Here is a 14,846-nt window from a genome sequence, read left to right on the forward strand (position 1 = left end):
ATCCTCTTCCTCCTGAGCCTTTTCCTGCCACCTTTCCTCCTTGCCTGTCTCCACTCATTCCCTGTCTTGCTCTCCTACCTTGTCTTCAATACACCATCATGCCAAAGAGTCAATGGCACAGCCTGCAAACTCCACAAAGATGGTACTCTTCACTGAGAGAGATGTGGCATTTCCTTGGAAAGCAGGGTGGAAATACAATAAAGATGCTTACTGTTGCCATTAATCTGGAACATTTCTGTTTGTCCTATAATAATCGCTTCTTATGAAATATTCCAACTATATAGAAATGTACAGAAAATAAAGTAATGAGCCTCTGGTCACCCACATTATAATGTTAACAGGTGTTAGCTGGGTGTAGTGGTGTGCACCTTAGTCCCAGCTACTAGAGAGGCTGAAGTGGGAGGGTCGCTTGAACCCAGGAGGTGGAGTTTGCAGTGAGCCAGACTTGCACCACTGCACACCAGCCTGGGTGACAGAGAGAGACTCTGTCTCAAAACAAAAAACAAAAACAAATGCTAACATTTTACCATATTGTCTCCAAACCTTTAAAAAAAATTAAAGAAATTAGGAGTTACCAATATAGTCAAAGACCACTTTGTGCACATTCCCCTGACTACCTCTCCAGAGGCAAATGCCTATCCTAAATTGGCAAGTCCCCTCACCCTCTGACTGGGGCTGGGGGGTACACTTACATTCCCAGGCTTCCTTGCTATGTTATAACTTCCCCTGGGTTTGCTCAGTGAGAGGTACTGTTAGGAGCTTGAAGGGCTGGAGAAGGGAAGAGTCAGGCATTTCTCTCTCCCTCCCTCCCTGTCTCTTGACCTTGAGTGGCATCTCCAGTAGAAAGCACATTCCTCTGTGGGCCCAGCTTTTTCCAGGCAGCCTCCACCATGATTCTATCTCTTACCAGACAAAGCTTCTGGGTTGAGGGAGCAGCACCCTTTCTTTGTCCTTCTTCCTTAGGAGCGAGGATCTCTTCCTGCTGCTGCTAAACTGAGTTGCCTCATCTCCTTTCCATAGCCCAGCTATTCCATCACGTGTAACTGATCACCTATTATAACCAATTATTTGAATCAAACATCCAATATTTAAAAATCTTAGCACAGTTTCTTTTCTCCTGGCTAGACCTTTCCCTGGTATACTTCCCATCCACATTTTTGTATTTTTAGTATATATGTTCACATCCATACACAGTGTCATAGACGGGGTACTTTTACAATGTATATGGAGGCACGCCCATGATGGCTGAATAGGAACAGCTCCAGCCTCCAGCTCCCAGCGTGAGTGACACAGAATACGGGTGATTCTGCATTTTCAACTGAGGTACTGGGTTCATGTCACTGGGTTGGGTCGGACAGTTGGTTCTGGTCTGTGGGTGCAGCCCGAACAGCAACAGCTGAATCAGGGTGAGGCATCGCCTCATCTGTGAATCGCAAATGGGAAGTGAATTCCTTTTCCTAGCCAAAGGAAAATGAGACACAAAACACCTGGAAAATCGGATAACTCCCACCCTAATACTGCGCTTTACCAAGGGTCTTGGCAAACGGCACACTAGGAGATTATATCCCATACCTGGCCCAGAGTGTACCACTCACATGGAACCTCCCTCGTTGCTAGCACAGCAGTCAGATCTAACTGCAGGACGGCAGCAAGGCTTGGGGAAGGGCACCCGCCATTGCTGAGGCTTAAGCAGGTAAACAAAGCCACCAGGAAGCTCGAATTGGGTGGAGTCCATCACAGCTCAAGGAGGCCGGCCTGCTTCTGTAGACTCCTCCTCTGGGGAGAGGTCATAGCTAAACAAACAGCAGCAGAAACCTCGGCAGAGGTAAATGCCCCTGTCTGATAACTTTGAAGAGAGCAATGGATCTCCCAGCATGGAGGTTGAGATCTGAGAAGACAGACAGCCTGCTCAAGTGGGTCCCTGATCCCTGAGTAGCCTAACAGGGAGACATCCTCACTAGGTGCAGACCAATACCTCACACCTCACACGGTGGGCTCTACCCCGGAGATGAAGCTTCCAGAGCAAGAATCCGACAGCAACACTCACTGTTCAGCAATATTCTATCTTCTGCAGCCTCCGCTGCTGATACCCAGGCAAACAAGGTCTGGAGTGGACCCCAAGCAAACTCCAACAGACCTACAGCTGAGGGTCCTGACTGTTGGAAGGAAAACTAATAAACAGAAAGGACACCCACACCAAAACCCCATCAGTATGTCACCATCATCAAAGACCAAAGGCAGATAAAACCACAAAGATGGGGGGAAAAGCAGTGCAGAAAAGCGGGAATTTCAAAAAATCAGAGCGCATCTCCCCCTCCAAAGGAATGCAGTTCATCGCCAGCGACGGAACAAAGCTGGAAGGAGAATGACTTTGATGAGTTGAGAGAAGAAGGCTTCAGTCAATCAAACTTCTCAGAGCTAAAGGAGAACTACATAACCAGTGCAAAGAAACTAAAAACCTTGAAAAAAGATTTGACGAATGGCTAACTAGAATAACCAATGTAGATAAGTCCTTAAAAGAACTGATAGAGATGAAATCCATAACACGAGAACTACGTGACAAATACACAAACTTCAGTAACTGACTCGATCATCTGGAAGAAAGAGTATCAGCGATTGAAGATCAAATGAATGAAATGAAGTGAGAAGAGAAGTGTAGAGAAAAAAGAGTAAAAAGAAATGAACAAAGCCTCCAACCAATATGGGATTATGTGAAAAGACCAAATCTACATCTGATTGGTGTGCCTGAAAGTGACGGGGAAAATGGAACCAAGTTGGAAAACACTCTGCAGGATATCATCCAGGAGAACTTCCCCAACCTAGTAAGGCAGGCCAACATTTGAATTCAGGAAATACAGAGAATGCCACAAAGATACTCCTCGAGAAGAGCAACTCTAAGACAAATAATTGTCAGATTCACCAAAGTTGAAATGAAGGAATAAATGTTAAGGGCAGCCGGAGAGAAAGGTCAGGTTACACACAAAGGGAAACCCATCAGACTAACAGCTGATCTCTCGGCAGAAACTCTCCAAGCCAGAAGAGAGTGGGGGCCAATATTCAACACTCTTAAAGAAAAGAATTTTCAACCCAGAATTTCATATCCAGCCAAACTAAGTTTCATAAGTGAAGGAGAAATAAAATCCTTTACAGACAGGCAATTGCTTAGAGATTCTGTCACCACCAGGCCTGCCCTACAAGAGATCCTGAAGGACGCACTAGACATGGAAAGGAACAACCAGCCATTGCAAAAACATGTCAAAATGTAAACTCCATCAATGCTAGAAAGAAACTGCATCAACTAGTGAGCAAAATAACCAGCTAATATCATAATGACAGGATCAAGTTCACACATAACAATATTAATCTTAAATGTAAATGGACTAAATGGTCCAATTAAAAGACACAGACTGGCAAATTGGATAAAGAGTCAAGACTCATCAGTCTGCTGTATTCAGGAGACCCATCTCACATGGAGAGACACAAATAGGTTCAAAATAAAGGGAGGGAGGAAGATCTACCAAGCAAATGGAAAACAAACAAAAACAAAAAGCAGGGGTTGCAATCCTAGTCTGTGATAAAACAGACTTTAAACCATCGAAGATCAAAAGAGACAAGAAGGCCCTTACATAATGGTAAAGGGATCAATTCATCAGGAAGAGCTAACTATCCTAAATATATATGCACCCAATACAGGAGCACCCAGATTCATAAAGCAAGTCCTTAGAGACTTACAAAGAGACTTAGACTCTCATACAGTAGTAATGGGAGACTTCAACACCCCACTGTCAACATTATACAGATCAACGAGACAGAAAGTTAACAAGGATATCCAGGATTGAACTCAACTCTGCACCAAGCGGACCTAACAGCCATCTGTAGAACTCTCCACCCCAAATCAACAGAATATACATTCCTCTCAGCACCACATCCCACTTATTCCAAACTTGACCACACAGTTGGAAGTAAAGCACTCCTCAGCAAATGAAAAACAGCAGAAATTACAACAAACTGTCTCTCAGACCGCAGTGAAATCAAACTAGAACTCAGGACTAAGAAACTCAATTGAAACTGCTCAACTACATGGAAACTCAACAACCTGCTCCTGAATGACTACTGGGTAAATAACGAAATGAAGGCAGAAATAAAGATGTTCTTTGGAACCAATGAGAACAAAGATACAACATACCAGAATCTCTGGGACACATTTAAAGCAGTGTGTAGAGGGAAATTTATAGCACTAAATGCCCACAAGAGAAAACAGGAAAGATCTAAAATTCACACCCTAGCATCACAATTAAAAGAACTAGAGAAGCAAGAGCAAACAGATTCCAAAGCTAGCAGAAGGCAAGAAATAACTAAGATCAGAGCAGAACTGAAGGAGATAGAGACACAAAAAATCCTCCAAAAAATCAATGCATCCAAGAGCTGGTTTTTTGAAAAGATCAACAAAATTGATGGACTGCTAACAAGACTAATAAAGAAGAAAAGAAAGAAGAATCAAATAGATGCAATAAAAAATGATAAAGGGGATATCACCACCGACCCCACAGAAATACAAACTACCATCAGAGAATACTATAAACATCTCTTTGCAAATAAACTAGAAAACCTAGAAGAAATGGATAATTTCCTGGACACTTACACTCTCCCAAGACTAAACCAAGAAGAAGTTGAATCCCTGAATACACCAACAGCAGGCTCTGAAATTGAGGCAATAATAGCCTACCATCCAAAAAAAGTCCAGGACCAGACGGTTTCACAGCCAGTTCTACCAGAGGTACAAGGAGGAGTTGGTATCATTCCTTCTGAAACTATTCCAATCAATAGAAAAAGAGGGAATCCTCCCTAACTCATTTTACAAGGCCAACATCATCCTGATACCAAAGCATGACAGAGATACAACGACAAAAGGGAATTTTGGACCAATATCCCTGATGAACATTGATGCAAAACTCCTCAATAAAATACTGGCAAACCGAATCCAACAGCACATCAGAAAGCTTATCCACCATGTTCAAGTGGGCTTCATGCCTGGGATGCAAGGCTGGTTCAACATATGCAAATGAATAAATGTAATCCAGCATATAAACAGAACCAAAGACAAAAACCACATGATTATCTCAATAGATGCAGAAAAGGCTTTTGACAAAATTCAACAGCCCTTCATGCTAAAAACTCTCAATAAATTTGGTATTGATGGAACATATCTCAAAATAATAAGAGCTACTTATGACAAACCCACAGCCAATATCATACGGAATGGGCAAAAACTGGAAAAATTCCCTTTGAAAACTGGCACAAGGCAGGGATGCCCTCTCTCACCACTCCTATTCAACATAGTGTTGGAAGTTCTGGCTAGGGCAATCAGGCAAGAGAAAGAAATCAAGGGTATTCAGTTAGGAAAAGAAGAAGTCAAATTGTCCCTGTTTGCAGATGACATGATTGTATATTTAGAAAACCCCACTGTCTCAGCCCAAAATCTCCTTAAGCTGATAAGCAACTTCAGCAAAGTCTCAGGATACAAAATCAATGTGCAAAAATCACAAGCATTCTTGGCCGGGCGCAGTGGCTCAAGCCTGTAATCCCAGCACTTTGGGAGGCCGAGGCGGGTGGATCACGAGGTCAGGAGATCGAGACTATCCTGGCTAACATGGTGAAACCCCGTCTCTACTAAAAATACAAAAAACTAGCCGGGCGTGGTTGCGGGCGCCTGTAGTCTCAGCTACTGGGAGGCTGAGGCGGGAGAATGGTGTAACCCGGGAGGTGGAGTTTGCAGTGAGCCGAGATCACGCCACTGCACTCCAGCCTGGGAGACACAGCGAGACTCCATCTCAAAAAAAAAAAAAAAAAAAAAAAAATCACAAGCATTCTTATACACCAGTAACAGACAAACAGAGGGCCAAATCATGAATGAACTCCCATTCACAATAGCTTCAAAGAGAATAAAATATCTAGGAATCCAACTTACAAGGGATGTAAAGGACTTCTTCAAGGAGAACTACAAACCACTGCTCAGTGAAATAAAAGAGGACACAAACAAATGGAAGAACATACCATGCTCATGGATAGGAAGAATGAACATTGTGAAAATGGCCATACTGCCCAAGGTAATTTATAGATTCAATGCCACCCCCATTAAGCTACCAATGACTTTCTTCACAGAATTGGAAAAAACTGCTTTAAAGTTCATATGGAACCAAAAAAGATCCCACACTGGCAAGACAATCCTAAGCCAAAAGAACAAAGCTGGAAGCATCAGGCTACCTGACTTCAAACTATACTACAAGGCTACAGTAACCAAAACAGCATGGTACTGGTACCAAAACAGAGATATAGACCAACGGAGCAGAACAGAGCCCTCAGAAATAATACCACAGATCCACAGCCATCTGATCTTTGACAAATCTGACAAAAACAAGAAATGGGGAAAGGATTCCCTATTTAATAAATGGTGCAGGGAAAATTGGCTAGCGATAAGTAGAAAGCTGAAACTGGATCTTTTCCTTACTCCTTATACGAAAATTAATTCAAGACTTAAATGTTAGACCTAAAACCATAAAAACCCTAGAAGAATACCTAGGTAATACCATTCAGGACATAGGCATGGGCAAGGACTTCATGTCTAAAACACGAAAAGCAATGGCAACAAAAGCCAAAATTGACAAATGGGATCTAATTAAACTAAAGAGCTTCTGCACAGCAAAAGAAACTACCATCAGAATGAACAGACAACCTACAGAATGGGAGAAAATTTTTGCAATCTACTCATCTGACAAAGGACTAATATCCAGAACTTTTAAAGACCTCAATCAAATTTACAAAAAAAAAAAAAACAAAAAAACAAAACAACCCTATCCAAAAGTGGGCAAAGGAAATGAACAGACACTTCTCAAAAGAAGATATTCATACAGCCAACAGACACATGAAAAAATGCTCATCATCACTGGCCATGAGAGAAACGCAAATCAAAACCACAATGAGATACCATCTCACAACAGTTAGAATGGCAATCATTAAAAAATCAGGAAACAACAGGTGCTGGAGAGGATGTGGAGAAACAGGAACACTTTTACACTGTTGGTAGGACTGTAAACTAGTTCAACCATTGTGGAAAACAGTGTGGCAATTCCTCAAGGATCTAGAACTAGAAATACCATTTGACCCAGCCATCCCATTACTGGGTATAAACCCAAAGGATTATAAGTCATGCTGTTCTAAAGACACATGCACATGTATATTTATTGCAGCACTGTACACAATAGCAAAGACTTGGAACCAACACAAATGTCCATCAGTGACAGACTGGATTAAGAAAATGTGGCACATATACACCATGGAATACTATGCAGCCATAAAAAAGGATGAGTTCGTGTCCTTTGTAGGGACAAGCATGCAGCTGGAAACCATCATTCTCTGCAAACTATTGCAAAGAACAGATAACCAAATACCGCATGTTCTCACTCATAGGTGGGAACTGAAGAATGAGGTCACTTGGACACTGGAAGGGGAACATCACACACCGGGTCCTATTGTGGGGAGGGGGGAAGGGGTAGGGATAACATTAGGAGATACACTTAATGTAAATGATGAGTTAATGGGTGCAGCACACCAATATGGCACATTATACATATGTAACAAACCTGCACGTTGTGCACATGTACTCTAGAACTTAAAGTATAATTTTTGAAAAGGATATAAAATGTATACAATTGATACACAGGAAGCAATTTCACCCCAGAGCCCAGTGATATGTCCTTAGTGAGCATTTGGTGAAAATTTTATTCTTCATGTGACTGTGATTATGACTTGCTTGATAAAACGTTTAGGTTATAGGAGAAAATGATTGGGTTTCTATTAAGTGGCATTTTTTTGTTCGTTTGTTTCACTTGAATTTAACCAAACAGAGGTAAATTTGAAAAGCTAATGTGGGCCGGGCGCGGTGGCTCAAGCCTGTAATCCCAGCACTTTGGGAGGCCGAGACGGGTGGGTCACGAGGTCAGCAGATCGAGACCATCCTGGCTAACCCGGTGAAACCCCATTTCTACTAAAAAATACAAAAAACTAGCCGGGCAAGGTGGATGAAGGGTGGGTGGAGGATACATGGATGAGGGTTAGATGAATGATGGATTGATGGATGGATGGATGGATGGATGGATGGATGGATGGGTGGATGGATGGATGTGTGGGATATGATGAGGTTTCTCTTCAAATAATGTGATCAATCTTTTATTCTCTAATTCATAGTAACCCCTACACCTTTTTTCCTTTTTCTCCTTTTTCCCTTTTTGCCTTTTTTAGATGCCCAGGCATGACACAGTACCAGGCATTATCAGTAGTAGCTCACATTCCATTTCCTATTTGGAAGGAGGACTAACTTTTGAGGTCTTTACAGACACTCCTTCCCCTTCATTCTCTGCCTTTTTCTTTACATGCTCACTTTATCTTAAAAAATCAAATGTTTAGTCAACCAGGATGAGTTTAGATTGTACAACCCGACTCTGGCCAATGGAGGAAGGGTACAGGGGCAGAACTTGTGTCAGGAATAAAGGCTCTCATGCCCTTTTGTTCTTGTGTGCTCTCATGGCGACTGCCCAAGGAGGCACCCCTCGGTGCAGAAGTAAAATTGCTTTGCTAAGAATCCTTTGTTCAAGTGTTCAATTTCCTTAAGGTTTTGAGCATTACTCCTAACAGTTCTGGCGCCCAACTTTGGGGCTCGAATATTCTCCTTAGGGAGGGAGGCCTACGGTCACCCCACCCAAAGGGGATGCATCCTACTGTCTAGTTACCATGCCCCTAGCATGAGGGAGATCACGGCCCACCTGTTATAAGGAATAAATCTGGATTCTCAGCAAAGTGGTGAAGAGAGCCTTGCAAGACCGTGGCAATAAGAGGAGCAGGTAATTCTTGTGCACGGAATAAGGTAGGAGACTTCGAGAAGGTGACAAAGTATTTTCTAGGTGGTCGGGATAAATTGGAGGCTGAGAGTGTGTTAAGGGAGGAGACCACCCCTCATATTGTCTTATGCCCAATTTCTGCCTCCAAAGAAAGAAGAAGTAAAAACTAAAAGGCAGAAATGAAATCCACAGGCAGACAGCCCGACGCCGCACCCTGGACCTGGTAGTTAAAGATCGACCCCTAACCTAATTGGTTCTGTTATCTATAGATTACAGACATTGTATAGAAATGCACTGTGAAAATCCCTATTTTGTTTTGTTCCGATCTAATGACTGGTGCACACAGCCCCCAGTCATGTACCCCCTGCTTGCTCAACCAATCAGGACCCTCTCACATGCACCCCCTTAGAGTTGTGAGCCCTTAAAAGGGACGGGAATTGCTTACTCCGGGAGCTCGGCTCTTGAGACAGAAGTCTTGCAGATACCTCTGACGGAACAAACCCCTTCCTCCTTTATTTCGGTGTCTGAGGAGTTTTGTTGGCAGCTCGTCCTGCTACATTTGGATGAGACTAAGTATGGTGGTTGTGTGGAGTGAGTGAGTCTTGTCCGTGGCCTCATGCTGCCATCTATCAACTAGAGGCAGGAACAGACAGAGCAGACAAAGAGGAAGGGGGAGGGTAGAAAATCCAAACAGGTGGGGTTGGAGCCTTTCCCCAAAGCCTCAGTAAGCCTCCAGGAAGGGGGAGGGTAGAAATCTCTAACAGGAGGGGTTGGTCCCCCTCCCATAATCTCTAAGACGGAGAACGTTTCAAGTAAGATGGAAAAACTAGAGAGTCTAGAGAGGATGAAATTCCTTCTGATAGCCCCTTGGGGCTTCTGCTAAAGTCTTGAAAATATAATAAGAGAACCAAGTAAAAACAAAAACAGTAGATGATAAAATATTGTTGTTTTATTTTAGTTCGAGAATCCACCCTTAAGCCTTGACTTTTCTGGCCAAAATTTAAGTCTGAAGAAGAGCAGATTTGTCATCTCCAAATCGAACATGTTAATGACAAGAGCCCTGTCTCTCAGGAAAAATCGATTCCGCCCTCTGCTGGCGGCAGGGACCAGTTCTCCTTTACCCTTCAGACTCTGGAGGGAGAAAGTCAGAAGCTAATGCTTCTAAAACGGAAAGAGTTCCCATGCCTAGACAACCCACACCTACTAACCCATGGAATCCTGTAAATCATCTTCCTTCCTTCAGCGCCCCCAATCCCACCCCTGCGGTTCCTGTGTCAGGTCCCTCTGGCTGCGGTTTCAGGTTACTCCACAGCCTTTTCAGGCCATGCTCCAGGCTGTGCTGTCCCTCCAACTGTGGTTTTAGGTTACTCCCCAGGGGCTTCAGGCCACGCCCCACCAAGTTACAACTGTATTAAATCAAAAAGCAAGGAGGTAGATCACTAACGTGAAAATTTTAAAATTTGAGGCTATCTTACAGGAAAAAGAGATGATTTAATATTAACTACTAATAATGCAGTTCATCCAGCAGGCTTTTTAACGGGGGATCCAAACTTAAAATGAGAACATGCATGTTTCAATCTAATTAATTACCATACCAAAGTTCAAGCAGACTTAGGAAAAACTCCCTTCAAGACAGGGGGCACTGATTCATAGGTAGATCCTCCCATGTGATTTAAAAAAAACATAATAGGTATTCAGTGATTAATGGAAAGACGCTTGCAAAGTAAAACCAGGAAAGTGGCCTGATAATTGGTCTGCCCAAGGGTGTGAACTGTTTGCACTCAGCCAAGCTTTAGGACATTTACAAAACCAAGGAAACACTCTCTGTACTGACTCTAAGTATGCCTTTGGGGTGGCGCACACATTTGGAAAAAATTGGATGGAGAGGGGTCTAATCAATAGTAGAGGCCAAGATTTAGTTCAAATAGAACTGATGCTCGTGTCCTCAACAATCTCCAACTGCCAGAAGTGACGGCTATTGTACATGTCCCAGGGGACCAAAAGGACTTGCCTTTCACAAGTCGAGGAAATAATCCTGCAGATCAAATAGCAAAACAAGTTGCCATTTCTTCCATTTAACTCCATGCCTTCCTTCTCCTACTGCAACCCCCGTTTTCTCTTCCATTGAAAAAAAGAAGTTGATAAGAATAGGAGCTAAACAAAATGCAGAAAGGAAACGGATATTACCAGACCAAAGGGGAATGTTGTCAAAACCTCTCATGAGGGAAATCTGTCTGAATTATGTCAAGGGACCCATTGGGGACCCCAAGCAATGTGCGATGCAGTTCTCCGGGTTTATGGGTGTATAGGAATTTATACCCAGAACAAACAAGTTATAGATAGTTGCTTAATATGTAAAAAAACTAATAAGCAGGTTCTAAGTAAATGGCCCTTTGGAAGAAGAAATCCGGGGCTGAGACCATTTCAAAATGTTCAGATTGATTACACTGAAATGCCTCCAGTTGGTCGGTGTACTTATTAGTAGTAATAGACCACTGTACCCACTGGGTAGAGGCAATCCCCTTCTCACGTGCAACTGCCAGCAATGTAGTGAAAGCATTAAGTGAAAACATTGCACCCAGATTTGGACTAATAGAAAATATTGATTCAGATAATGGAACCCATTTCACTGTGCATGTCATTAAGAAGTGAGCCCAGGCACTAGATATACATTGGGAATACCATACCCCTTGGCATCCATCTTCCTCAGGAAGCCTAGAGTGGATGAATCAGACTCTAAAAAACCACTGAAGTTAGCTTTAGAAACTTGATTGCCATGGATTAAATGTCTTTCTGTTGCTTGTTAAGAATCCGGACTGCCCCTCAGAGAGATATTGGCCTGTCACCTTATGAAATGCTCTATGGAATTCCCTACTTACACTCCACTGCTGACATCCCTACGTTCGAAACAAAGGATCAGTTCGTCAAAAATTATATGCTTGTTCTATCCTCTACCTTCTCTTTCCTTAAGACTGAAGGTCTCCTAGCACAGGCGTCGCCCCTGGAGTTTCCAGAACATCAGCATCGGCCTGGAGACCACGTTCTCATCCAAGGTAGAAGGAAAGGAAGCTCAAACCAGCCTGGAAGGACCCTACCTAGTGCTCCTAACTACTGAGACTGCAGTCTGGACAGCAGAAAGAGGATGAACTCATCACACCTGAGTCAAGAAGGCGCCACCACCTCCAGAGTCATGAACTGTCACTCCAGGGCCGACCCCCACCAGTTAACTCTAAAAAGAGCTTAATAATCACTTATTTATTCTTTTTTTTTTTTTTTTTTCAACAGAAGGTCATCCTGTCATCAGTGTAACTCAGGCTAGTCATTTCTTAACCCTTCTGTTCCATGCCTGTTCAGTCATCCATGTGGAGAGGAGCAGGTTCAAAGGAAGCTATCCCATGTTGATAAGTGTCTATGTCCATACCACAAAACATCAAGCAAGTATAAGTATGGAGATTAAAAAGTCCCTGTGGTGACTGGGCAGATGTTTGGTGGACTACTAAGTACAAAGGGTGGACAGCCGAGACCCCTGCTTCAAATAAGTTATGAGGACTGAAACAAAAAACTCCAATTAGTCTGTGGTCCCACCCCACCAAATTGTAAGCCATTACACTGTAACCCCTTGTGGCTGATTATAAATAATCCCCAGAACATGACCGACAGCCACGTATATTCGAACAGTATGGGTTAGGAACAGATGTTGAAGGACAGATCCATTTCTTAGAGAAATGGATGTGAGAATGAAATATGACAATACTCATTCATTTTTCTTCTACAAAATAATTTTCTCTCAATTTTTTATGTATTTATTTTTAACAAAGTAAAGCGTCTTATGGACATACATTCATCAGATTTAAAAAATGAGAGTTTCTTAACGGTGCAAAACCAGGAACAGATTGGTAAGTTCATGAAGGTAGAAAGGAGCTAATCAAAGTTCTTATGAAACCTGGGGTTGATTTAGAATAGCCAAAATTCGGCCAGGTGAGGTGGCTCACACCTGTAATCCCCGCACTTTGAGAGGCCAAGGCAGGCAGATCGCAAGGTCAGCAGATTGAGACCATCCTGGCCAACATGGTGAAACCCTGTCTCTAATAAAAATACAATAATTAGCTGAGTGTGGTGGTGTGCACCTGTAGTCCTAGCTACTTGGGAGGCTGAGGCAGGAGAATCACTTGAACCTGGGAGGCAGAGGTTGTAGTGAGCCGAGATTGTGCAACGGCACTCCAGCTTGGGTGACAGAGAGAGACTCTACCTTTAAAAAAAAAATTATCCAAAATTCCCTGTAACCAATCCCCTCAAGAGGTGGAATCTATTCCCTTACTCCTTGGCCCTTTTCTGGCCGTGAGACTTGCTTTGATCAATAGAAGGTGACAGAAGTGACACTGTTCACATTCCAAGAGTAGGCCTCCGACAATGCTGCTACCTATGAACAAGTCCAAGAAAGCCTCATGGAGAACGAAAAACATGTGAAGAGGGGTCCCTGCCTTCCCTGACATCCCGGTCCACCCCACTGAAGCCCACAGAGGTGAGGAAACCCAGCTGACACCACGTGGTTCTGAGACTGCCTTATCTGCTACTTCCTGCCCAAACTGCCAGCCCACAAAATCACCAGCAAATAAATGGTTGCTGTTATAACCAGTTGGTTAGTTACATGAAAACAGCTAATCGATATAGCTTCTTAACCTCAATTATCTAAAAAAGATCTCTCTCCTCACCGATTCATAGTTAAGTGGTTCTCCAAGGAATATTATTATGAATAATACACATTTCTTTTTTCTGTGCATCATGTAAAAATGGTCAGAATCAAAAGGGAGTCACTAATGTTAAAAAACAAACAACAAATACAGCTCAGAAGGCCATGAAAGGAGGGTTCTAATGGTTGTACAACTGAAAACCAAAATTACCACGAAAGACTGCAAAAACCGCAACCTTGAACAAAGGCCATTGCAACTCAACACAAAACATACTCTGCAAGGACCTCTGAACAACTGCCAGTCCAACCTCAGACTAACACTTTCCTGACCGATCTTTGTAGCCAAGGCTAATTATTTCAAAGCAATGAGATAATCCTCATTTTTTCCTTGAAACATTTTGTCTTCCTTTATTTCCCCAAATATACACATACTTTTCTCTGGCATGCGTATTCCCATTGTAGTGCTCTATTCCCAGAGAAATATTTTTCTTTTAGGGACCTCTCTCTGTTATTTAGCTTGATGGTCACTAAGCATTTACTATTTCAACAATACTAGCCCTGCATGTCATCCAGTATCCTCTGGGAAAATAAGGTGCCCCATGTGCACATCCAGGAGACTTTGTGGCCACCAGATGATGAGGTTGCGTGTATTTATGTATCAATTTCTGGGACAAAGTCTCTCTCTGTGGCCCAGGCTGGAGTGCAGTGGCACGATCTTGGCTCACTGCAATCTCTCCCTCCCAGATTCAAGTGATTCTCAGGTTCCCCAAGCAGGTGGGACCACAGCTATGTGCCACCATGCCTGGCTAATTTTCAGACTTTAGCAGAGACTGGATTTCACCATGTTGGAGAGGCTGGTGTCAAACCCTGGAGCTCAAGTGATCCACCTTCCTCAGCCTCCCAAAGTGCTGGGATTACAGGCATGAGCCACCATGCCCGGCCCATTCATGTATTGTTAATGTTGAAGTAGATAATTTAACAAACATCAATGAAGTGTAAGATATTTCACTCATAGGTGCAAAATATCATGCCAATTGCCCTCTATGAGCTGTCATAAGCCACAGCCTACAGGTTCAAGTCCATTTCAATTTTCAAGCCAACCCACCTCATAAACAAGAACGCGAAAAAAACAGAAAAACCCACTACCCGCAAGCCGAAGGTGATGCTGTGACGTGGCCCTGGCCTGTCACGGCGTGTTACAGCATGGCCCAGGCCTGTATCATGTTCCCTAGATTGCTGACTACCAACTAGTTACAGCTGAC

General features: G+C 43.0%; 1 long non-coding RNA gene across 1 annotated transcript in view; it reads right to left on the reverse strand.

The window, feature by feature from the left end:
- LOC135970248 (uncharacterized) overlaps positions 1-14,846 on the reverse strand; it is a 163,222-nt gene that overhangs the window by 63,949 nt on the left and 84,427 nt on the right. The window lies entirely within an intron of this gene.

This window comes from Macaca fascicularis, chromosome 3 (assembly GCF_037993035.2).
Source record: "Macaca fascicularis isolate 582-1 chromosome 3, T2T-MFA8v1.1".
Taxonomy (NCBI): domain Eukaryota; kingdom Metazoa; phylum Chordata; class Mammalia; order Primates; family Cercopithecidae; genus Macaca; species Macaca fascicularis.